The following is a 10624-nucleotide window of genomic DNA, read 5'->3' on the forward strand; positions in this document are numbered from 1 at the left end:
CAATTTCTCTGTTATAGGAAATGTAGCCTAGGCAGAGGCATGAAGGGTTTAGAGAGGACTCCCACATGGGTGGGAGTTTAGATCAGACAATGCCTAAGCTTTCTTCAGGTCTAAGATTCTGGTTTTTATTAAATTGAGGGCATCAGGTTGGACAAAGCCTTACTGTTGGATGCAAATGAAAGACCCCACTTCAGGATTTATTTATTAATGGATATTAGATCACTCATAAGTGATTGGGTCACTTTTCAAAACACAGTGGAGACTGAACGTTCAGGAACAGGAAATCACTCCCATTCTTGCTGCCTCTAAGTGCTGGATGTCACCGTCACCAAGAGGAACTAGATGAGCCTGGAAATATTTACTGAGCCTGGCCTCTCTCTTTCCCCTTTCTTTCTTGGCTCTGTGACTTGCATTAACACCTGAGCTCTTTATTCTTTCTTTTTTGATATTGTCTTGATAAGAATATGGGTTCCACGTTTGGAAATTTCCCATATATTACACCAAATCTTTTTTTTCTGGAAGATAAGCACTTGAAAAAGAGTGAGACCAGCAATTGTTTCCATGCATATAGCATCAATCTTTGGTGACATCTGCCCCCTCTGGCACTATAAAATGGAGTTAATCCCAATGTGATTATTTGGCTCCTTCCTTCCTTCCTTCCTTCCTTCCTTCCTTCCTTCCTTCCTTCCTTCCTTCCTTCCTTCCTCCCTCTCTCTTCCTTTTCTTTTTCTTTTTCTTTTTAAGGGTAAGAGATGAGGAGTAAGTATTTATAAAGTAAAAACATAAAGAAGAAGAAGAAAATTTCCACTTCGAATTCCATGCCTCAGGGGTAAGCATTTGCCATGTCTCCAACCAGGAGATCTTTGTTACATAAATTATTAAATTTTCCCCTATGAATCGGCATTGAGTATTATTTGCTATTGCAGACAGTGCTACACTGGACCTCAGTGTACATTCATAGGCATTTATTTCTACTGTTGTTGTAAAAGAAGTCTTGAAGTGGAACTTCCAGAGTATAAGCATGGTCAAGTGTATTTTTTTCTAGATAATGGTAAATTACTCTCCTTCAGAGTTATCAGATTAACATTTTCACCAATAGTATATAAATGCACGTCTTCCTATACTGTACCATTTAATGTTAAATTTTTCATCATTTTTGGATTTAAAAAATGCTACCTCTCTCTTTGAAAGTGTTTCTTTTTTCTTTACAAGTTGAGTGGTTTTTCTGCTTGTGTTTGTAGGACTTTTTCATTTTTTTGTTTTCTTTGCAACTTACCTGTTCTTATCTTTTGATGATTTTCACACTGAGTGAATTGTCTTGTATCTTTTAATTACAGAAACTCTTTATATACTGCATACTAACCCTTTGCGAAAACTTTCTTTCTGATCTGTCACTTGTCTCTAATTCTATTAATAATGTCTTTAATTGTAGTTAACTTTGTGTTATCTGGGTTTTACTTCATGCTGGAAAAGGCTTTGTTCACAGTAAGATTATAAAAATATTCTCCTATGTTTCTCTAGTATTTGTATGTATTTTATAAATTTTGTTATTTAACTGACTAGAAATGTTTTGTTAGTATGATGTGAATTTGGAATTTAGCTTCATTTTTTTCTGAATAAGTGGCCATTTTCTGTCTTAAAATAATATATTATTTTCTCACATTGTAACTTATGCTAACTGACCATATATACCTCCAGTGCTGCTTTGTATATTTAGTATATGTAAAACATATTAATATTTTGTTGTCTTTCATTATTCTTATTTCAGTAACATATTGCTTTGATGATATTACTGTAAATTTCCCTCTCATTCTTCTTTCCATGATTTTCTGGACTACCTTTGCACAATTTGCATTTATTTTATCACTAATGATGTTGCCTGTTCTTCACATTTGTACTTTACTTGATTGCTAATTCTTTATGTGCTTTGCCATTGTAAACATACTGACTTTGAGATGGAGTCTTGACAATTTCCTAGCGGAGTCTCAGATACCGAAGGGGTGAGGTGGAAGGGCAGGAAGGAGGATGTGGCTGGAGAGACTTAAACTTTTCTGAGTCACTCTCACAATTGAAACCAGGGAGGAGCTGAGTTCTCAAAAGAAGACTGTCAGGAGAGATGAACAGAGGGCCAAGGACTAGGGGATCAGGACAGTGGACAAGGGGGACAGGAACAATCAAACTAGAATCACAAAGCCAGAATCAACAGAAGTACAGACTAGGGAATAAGCTACAAAGATCAAAATGCTGGGCCACATAGGAGGTTCTTGCTGAAACGAAACAACATCTTCAGGTTCTTATTTAGGAGAGAGAGAGATGACCAAAATGGTGCATGCACAATATCAGTACCCCAGGGGTGAGGATTCGTAGGCAACTCTGCTGTCATTTGATCAATGGTTCAAACCCAACACCCAAGTTGTATTAGTCACAGTTGGAAAGTAATGCATTTGGTGCTATTTTCTACATTCCAACCAATTAATTCACATGCTGTTCCAACCAATGACCCTGATGACTCAGGACACCAATTTCAGGCCTGTGGCCAGGAACAGAGTAGTAATCTGTGAGAATGGGTCGAATGGATGCTAATTGGGTCATCCAAATTCTGAACTGTTGACCTTAGTCCTAATCAACAAAAGAGACTGACTATATGCAAAGAAATAGGTAATTGGATTTTGTTTTATCTAAAAAAATCTATATATATCTATAGCTGTTTTGTTATCTTGCTGAGAAATAAGTGCTGAAATTGTAGGTTTAAAATCCCAGAGTTATACAACCTGAAATACTGCATAAGGTACTTGAGATGAATGTGGTTTTTACAGACAGTTACTTTAAAAATGCATGCTTTGTAGCTTCAATCCTGCTGTTCAGTGATGTTTCAATCATCTTTTGTTGACTATTCAGAAATCACTATAGTGGTTCTTTGACTTTTTTCATACTCACCCAGCTTGCTCACTTTTGACAGCTGACCTAATCTTTTACTCTACAAGAAGATTTAAGCCATTAGTTTTAAGTTTCCTGTCATCCCTCTCAGCCCACATCAGCCTTTCACCTCAACATATTGCTGTCTGGTAACTTCATCTCTGCCTCTGAATCTCTCGTGGCTCTAACCACTTCTCTTCTTTTCTCCTTTTAGGAAGATAGAATTCTTCCATACTTTGGACTAAGACTTACTGACATGTACTTCCTTGAACTTACACATAAGTTAGAAAGTCAAATAATGCTGAAAGTTTTGGGCCAGGCGTGGTGGCTCATGCCTATAATCCTAGCACTTTGGGAGGCTGAGGTGAGAGGATTGCCTGAGCTCACAGGTTCGAGCCCAGCCTGGGCAATTTGGCAAGACCTCATTTCTACAATAAATCAAAAAAATTAGCCGGGCATGGTGACATGTGCCTGTAGTTCCAGCTATTTAGAAGGCTGAGACAGAAGGAACACCTGAGCCCAGCAGATCGAGGCTGCAGTGGTTGTGAGCAGTGTGCCACTGCACTCCAGCCTGGGCTACAGAACGAGACTCTGACACACACACAAAAGAAAGTTTTATTTAAAAATCATCAATCCTCTGTTTCTACCCCTTTCAACTCTTTAAGCTTTTTTTTTCTTGGTATTTTACCTCCACATTTTAAAATGAAATGCATGTGCCACTTTCTCATGAATAATTCACATAACTGCCCAATAGGGTCATAAAAAAGTCTCTATTAGATTCATATTAAGTGTAAACATGTGAATTTCGTTCGCAACTGAACCAAGTAGTATACTATGGTGACGTTTCCTTTCACCCATAGCTATTTCTCACTCCCTCTCCCTGTCCCCAGAGAAGTACTCACCTTATTTTTTTAAAAATTTATTTTTGAGTCCATTCTGATACTTATGTTGTCTCTTCAAGCTGTTTTTTTTTTCTTTCCCCAGCCTTTTAGCATGCCTTGTAATTTTTAGTTGAAGGCTGGACATGATGTATCAGATACAAGAAACTGAGGTGGATAGATTTTCAGTGAGAGGTTTTATGTTTATCTGGCTAGGAGTTAGACGGTGTTGACTGTTGCAGCTATGGTGCCAGAGGCTAAAATTTCCTTCTTTTTTGTGTCCCTGTTTTTTGTTTTTTGTTTTTGTCTTTCCTATTATTTTGGAGGTTTCCTTAGAGACTTCTTAAATGGAGTCTAAAGCTTTGACTGTACTCTCCTGTTATTATGCAGGATCCCTATTGATGTGGCGATGAGGTGGAAGGGAGTTAGGTGTGGGCAAGAAGAAATCATTCTCTAATTCTATAATTGAATCTCAGTCTTTTAATGAGTTTGAACTGGATATTTTTCTTCCTCCATATTGAAGGCTAGAAGGAGCTGGAGTTGGATATTTACTTTCCCCTAGGGAAGAGACTGGGCATCTAGGGGATGGGTAACACATGACTGCGCTGGGCAAGGGTAGAAAACTAGGATATAAGCACTCCTGTTTTTAGGGCTCTGTCTCCTTCTCTCCAGCCATGGTGGCTCAGATCTTGAAGCTTTCTGGAGTGATGCCAGGTAAATAATATTGCTTCCCAATCTGCATATCCCTCAGCTAACTCACCAGCCCATCATCTCCATTTCCATTCCATATACTAAGTCCTCTCAATTTCATAGAAATAAGCTGTCTCTTATTCTCCTCATTGTATTAGGGGTATTTTTGAGAGAAGAAAGCAGTGGAAACATTTTTACTTCGGCAACTTCATGCCTCAAGTCCTTGATGTGCCTGTCCTCAACTTCTAGATGTAAACCTGTGTCAGGACATGTTTAGTTGGTGTCCAAGTGAGTGTGAGGTTAGTGAAAGGACAGACAGAGAACCAAAAGCCATGTTTCGTCTTATTCTTAAACCCTGACACAATGACCAGAAAGTAGAAGCTATGCTTTTGGAGAAAGGCACACTTTAGGTAAAATTGACTTTACCGACTTTGTCTTTTCAGAAACAGACTTCCTGGTGCCAGATATCAGAGGTATTTCATAGCAGCAATCAAGTTTGCCTAGAGTAAAGGGAATTTACAAGGCCTAAGACATCATGCATTGGGCAAGGATTGTAAAAGTCATGAAACTTGTAATTATGATAATGTCGGCGGACATTAGTGGGTCTCTGTGTCACAGGTTCTCCAAGACATCCACAGGTGGTCAATAAGGAAGTCACGGCAGTCACACGCAACATCTCCAAGAAAAGGATTTAAGCCAGGACTTTGGGGGTCTACGACACCACACTCACCTAGAGTGTAGGCCCACTCCCTGTCTGTGGTGGGTGAAGCTTTCTTAAATAAATCTTATCTTCTTTCACCTCTGTATGTTGCAGTTCTTTACATTTACTAGTACCTCTGGGTTGCCAGCGTGCACCTCTGGCTTGCCGGCTCCGGTGGTGCTGCGCCTCCCTGTGCCTCTCTTTCTCTCCATTCACCTCACCCTCATCCTATCCAGACCCTAACAGCTAGGGCAGGAGCAGTATTACTTTGGAGGACTTGGCAAGGACTAGGGGATGCGGGACCAAGCCCTCTGGGATCCCCCTTCCACTTGGAAGAGATGAAACCATCCAGGAACCGTCAGGTTTCATAAGATGCAAAACATACCGGAGTCCAATCTAGTGATTCCACAGCAGAGCTGCACCTTCCTGGGAACCCATTTGTAATGGCCTTAAGGACTTTGTGGAGCTCCTTTTGGTTGCCTTTTTGGTGGCTTTTTGCTCACCAGCCTGGTGTGCTTGCTTATGTTTTCTTCTCCACCATGACGGCTTGCCAGATGAGTGCTCTTGTTTTTCTGTCATTCTTATGGCCTCCAGGTTTAATATCTTGGGACCTTAGAAGTCTACAATCAGCTGCTTTAGATCGCAGCTGATGCTAATTATGCTATTTTGCCTCATCTTTTCCCTAAAGCACCCAATTCCCTCTTTTCTTAAACTTTTCTTCTCTGTGTACAAATATGATCAAAGAAAATGAAATCAGTATGTTGAAGCAAGATCTGAACACTCATGTTTATTGCAGCACTATTCACAATAGCTAAGATAAGGGTCCAAATGTTCATTAACGAATGTTTGGCCTTTGTCAAATATACAGTTAACAAATTTTTTTTTCCATTCTGTGGTCTGTCTCCCTGCTCTCAAACCATTCTATAAAAAAGATACTTGCGTACGCATGTTTATTGCAGCACTATTCACACTAGTAAAAACATGGAACCAACCGTGCTGATCATTGAAAGTACTAGATTTTTTAAGATATGGTACAGATACACGATGGAATATTATGCACCCATAATATTCAGAATATTTGCGAAGTCCAAAATTGGGGACTTCACATCAACTTGGATGGATTTAGAGTCTGTCATATACTCAGTGATCTATGAAAGAACTGAGTAACACATGTTCTCACTCATAAGTGCACCCCAAACATTTATCATAATACTACATGAAAGAGATTGGCAGTAGTGGGTCACTGCCAGGGGAGGGAGGAAGGAGCCCCTAATATTCATAAAGGTACTTGATCCCAAACCAGACAAAGTGAGAACCAATGGGAGGCCCAAACTTCACCTGTACGGTGACCACTTTTGTACCTGACCCTGAATTGTACCCCATATCTTTAAAATAAATTTTTTAAAATAATAAAAAACATGAATGAACAAAGAAAATGTGGTATAGACACATAATGGAATACTATTCAGCATTAACAAGAGAATGAAAAAAAGGAAAGAAATTCTGTCATTTGTGAACATGGATGAACCCAGAGGATGTTATGCTAAGTGAAATAATAGAAAGACAAGTATTCATGATCTCACATTCATGTGGAATCTAAAGAAGTTGAACTCACAGAAACAGAGAGGAGAATGGTGGTTACCAAGGGGTGAGGCGTGGGGAGAGTGGGGAAATATTGGTGAAAGGACACAAAAATTTAGATAGGAGGAATAAGTTCAAGACATCTATTCCACCACATGGTGACTATAGTTAATAACGATGTATTGTATTTTTGAACATCACTGAGAGTAGATTTTATGTGTTCCCACCACAAAAATGATAAGAATGTGAAGTAATGCAGCTCAGTTTAGCCATTCCACAAATGTATATACATGTTAAAACAATATGCTGTACATAATAAGTACATATAATTTTTACCAATTAAGAAAATCAATCAATTAAAAAAGGAAGGTAGGAATTGTTTGTCAATTTTTGTTAGCTACCACGCTCTCAGTACCTAGAACAGTGCTGAGCACCAACCAGATATTTGTTTAATGGGTAAGTGAAGGTAGAGACTCTGAGTTGACTCTCACCTGACCCTAACTTACCGTTTCAGACCACTCTTCCCATTTTTTTTCCACCACAAATACACTGTAAGCACTTTTTTTCTTTGATGCTTGCTTCCCTTAATTCCTTGCCTCAGGTCTCTTTGCAAGTTTTGTTCTTTGAATTCCAGATATTGCCATATTTCCTCTGTGAAATTTTCCCCCACCAACTCAAAATAGGGTAATTTCTCCTTCTTTGGAATTTCTCTAACAGTTCTTTTACTAATAACACTCTGCCTAATAAACCAAACAACTTACTTCTTATCTTTCTTTGTCCCGTCTCTCTAACTCAATACCGTTGTCTTTGAGGGCAGAGGTTGTTGTCCTTGTTTTGAAGTCACCAAGCCTCTCATCGTTGCCTTGCCAGTAGTTGTCGCTCAGTGAAATCATTGCTGATGATATAAATACCTTCCCATAGAGGCTGAATGTCTGTGATTGGTAAGTGGAGAACTCCTGAGGTTGACATTGCATTTCCCAGGTGAGTCAGCCAACTTCCTTCTGTTCCTTTGGTGGTGGGAGGTTCCCATGGTCCTGGCAACACACTTGGGGGAGAACAGGTGACACAGGACTAAATGAAGAAATGTGGATGATGGGAAAAAGATGGTCAGATTATTGACCACCTTTAGGTTATTGACATCATCACCATGACCAAAGTCAGGATATTTTAAAATGTCCTTTCCAACTGGGTGCAGTGGCTCACACCTGTAATCCCCTTTGGGAGGCTAAGGCAAGAGGATTGTTTGAGCTCAGGAGTTTGAGAGCCAGTCTGGGCAACATGGCAAGATCTGGTCTCTACAATATATAAATAAAATTAACTGGGCATGGTGGCATGCGCCTGTAGTTCCAGTTCCTTGGAAAGCTAAGATGGAAGATGAGCCATTCCACAAATGTATACACATTTTAAAACAACATGCTGTATATAAGCCTAGCAGATCGAGGCTGTGGTGGCCATGATCATGCCACTGCACTCCAGCCTGGGTGACAGATTGAGACTCCAACACACAAAAAAAGTCCCTTCCTTTGATGCATTAATAACATCACCTTCATATTCGAAGAACAGCATGTAATTAATCTGTTTGTGGGAGAACAAAACATTTGAAATCCACATATTAGATGTTTGAAGATGGTTGTAAAAACTCAAACCCAAAATAAAACTAAATAAATGAGAAGCAGCAGTAGCAGTTATTCACACTTGAAGAATCCAGAATTTAAAAACCGTGAACAGAACCTTGATAAACAGAAAGCGCTGGAAATAAAGTTTAGCTATCATGTCATCTTTATTGCTGGGTTAAATTAACTGTCACCTGGGAATATCGCTGAGAACGCTGAAAACTTTGGTGTCCACCCTAGGAGATACCTGTGTTTAGATGCCCCTCAGAGGTAGATAAATTTACATGTGAAGTAGTTAGTTTACTTGGTCCTGCTTTTTAATCACTGCTCTAAAATGTTTAAAAAAAATTTTTTTTCTGTTGCTTATATAAAAATAGCAATGGATACAATGTGCCCTGAGCAAACAGACCATACATCAATGAATGAATACTTAGCGTAAGCGATTTTCCATGAGACCCATGAAGCATTTCTAATTGAAACTTAACAAGCTACATCCCAGCAAACACTCTAATCTCCAGCTCTAGAAGGGAAATGTGATGCTGTATGCTCTTAAAATTTTTAAATGTAACTGGAAGAGAGTATGACTGAGACGTGGTGTGGTGTAATTTTTTTAATTGCTGAAGTGTCATTGTTTGGTATTTCACATTTATTGAAAAATGTAAATGCCACACTTCAACAGAATGGCAGTAAGTCTTTGTTCCAGTCTGATGAATTAATCTTTCTAATCATGATAATATATGCTAGCTGGAATTATAGCTGGGAATATTTAATAAAAGACCGGAATAAACTTGTTGTGCTTACATTTCAAGGGAATGAATACAAATACTTTCATCTGCAACATTTAAACTTCATTGACTTTAACATTTGCATGAAAGTGTGGGAAATATCACTGGAGGAGAATGGATGTTCCCTTGTGAGGACCTCTGTCATTCAAAGCACAGGCGGGTGTATGGAAACTGAGGCACAACTTACTGGGTAGGGAGGTGAGGCCATGAGTGCAATCTTTCACTTGTCTGGGCTTTCCATTTTCAAGTCATCTTCGTGCACAGTTTTTCACGTGTGCCTCACAAGCCTCTGAGGAGGCAGGACAGACAGATCATCCCCATTTTATAGATGAGAAACCGAGGCTGAAAGATGGTCCTGCCCAGCATCTCAAAGGTGGAGCCCAGACCTCCGACTCTGGATCAAAAGCATTTTGGTTACTCACAAGTCCTATTTACATACATACAAATAGAATCCTTGGGTCTGAGACCACTGTCAAAAGGGCTTCTTAGCAATAGAAAAGGTTTGTGTACGGGGTGTCGATTATGTTGTACGGGATGGGAATGCCTATCTGGGCCAAGTCCCCTCTCCCCCTTCCCTCCCCAGCTCAGGTGGCACCTGTGGGACCCGGGAACCTCTGGCACCGCTATGCCTACAACTTTGCACGGATAAGTTACTGCTAAGTCAGAGCTGAAAGCTAAAATGCGATTATTCATGAAACGGATGCAAGAGGATAATAAAGGTGAATGAAATTTATTCAAAGTCAAAACCTCGATGCTGTGTTTTTCAGGAGAACCATCCACAATTGTGATTTGAAGTCCACTGGGGAATTCCGAGAGATCTGTTAAAGATCAAGCCCTGGTTTAAAACTGTTAAAAGATAACAGTAAAAGGGAGAGCACAGCAGAACCCCAAGGCAACCCATACAGTAACTTTGCCTTTCTCGAAGGCTTTCCATACCGGGGCAGAGGCAGGGCTATCCCTCTGTTCGTGGATGGGATGCGTCTCCACCGAGCATCTTACCCAAGTTCCCTTCTTCTCAAAGTTCCGAACTGGCTCCGCTGTTTTTGCCCTCCGTCTACGAAGTCAGCCTCCGTCGAGAGGTCAGCCTCCGCCTAGAAGTCAGCCTCTCTCTAGGAGTTCAGCCTCTGTCTAGGGGTTCAGCCTCCGTCTAGAAGTCAGCCTCTTTCGAGGAGTTCAGCCTCCGTCTAGAAGTCAGCCTCTCTCTAGGAATTCAGCCTCCGTCTAGGAGGTCAGCCTTCGTCTAGGAGTTCCGCCTAACCGTTCTGGAGCGTCTCCGGGCCTCCGGGTGGGAGAAAAGCGAGGGCAGGCGCTTTCCGCCGCGCGCTCGGCGAGGGCCGGCGGAGGTGGGTGGGCTGCCTTCCCTCCCCGACAAGCCGGCGCGGGGCCGGCAGAGAGCGTGAACTTGAGCGTGCCGCATTCGGCTTCCCAGCCGGGAGGGACGCGTGCGGTTCCCCGACGCCC

Source organism: Carlito syrichta, unplaced genomic scaffold (assembly GCF_000164805.1).
Source record: "Carlito syrichta isolate Samal-C Ts95f unplaced genomic scaffold, Tarsius_syrichta-2.0.1 Scaffold301846, whole genome shotgun sequence".
In the NCBI taxonomy this organism is placed as follows: Eukaryota; Metazoa; Chordata; class Mammalia; order Primates; family Tarsiidae; genus Carlito; species Carlito syrichta.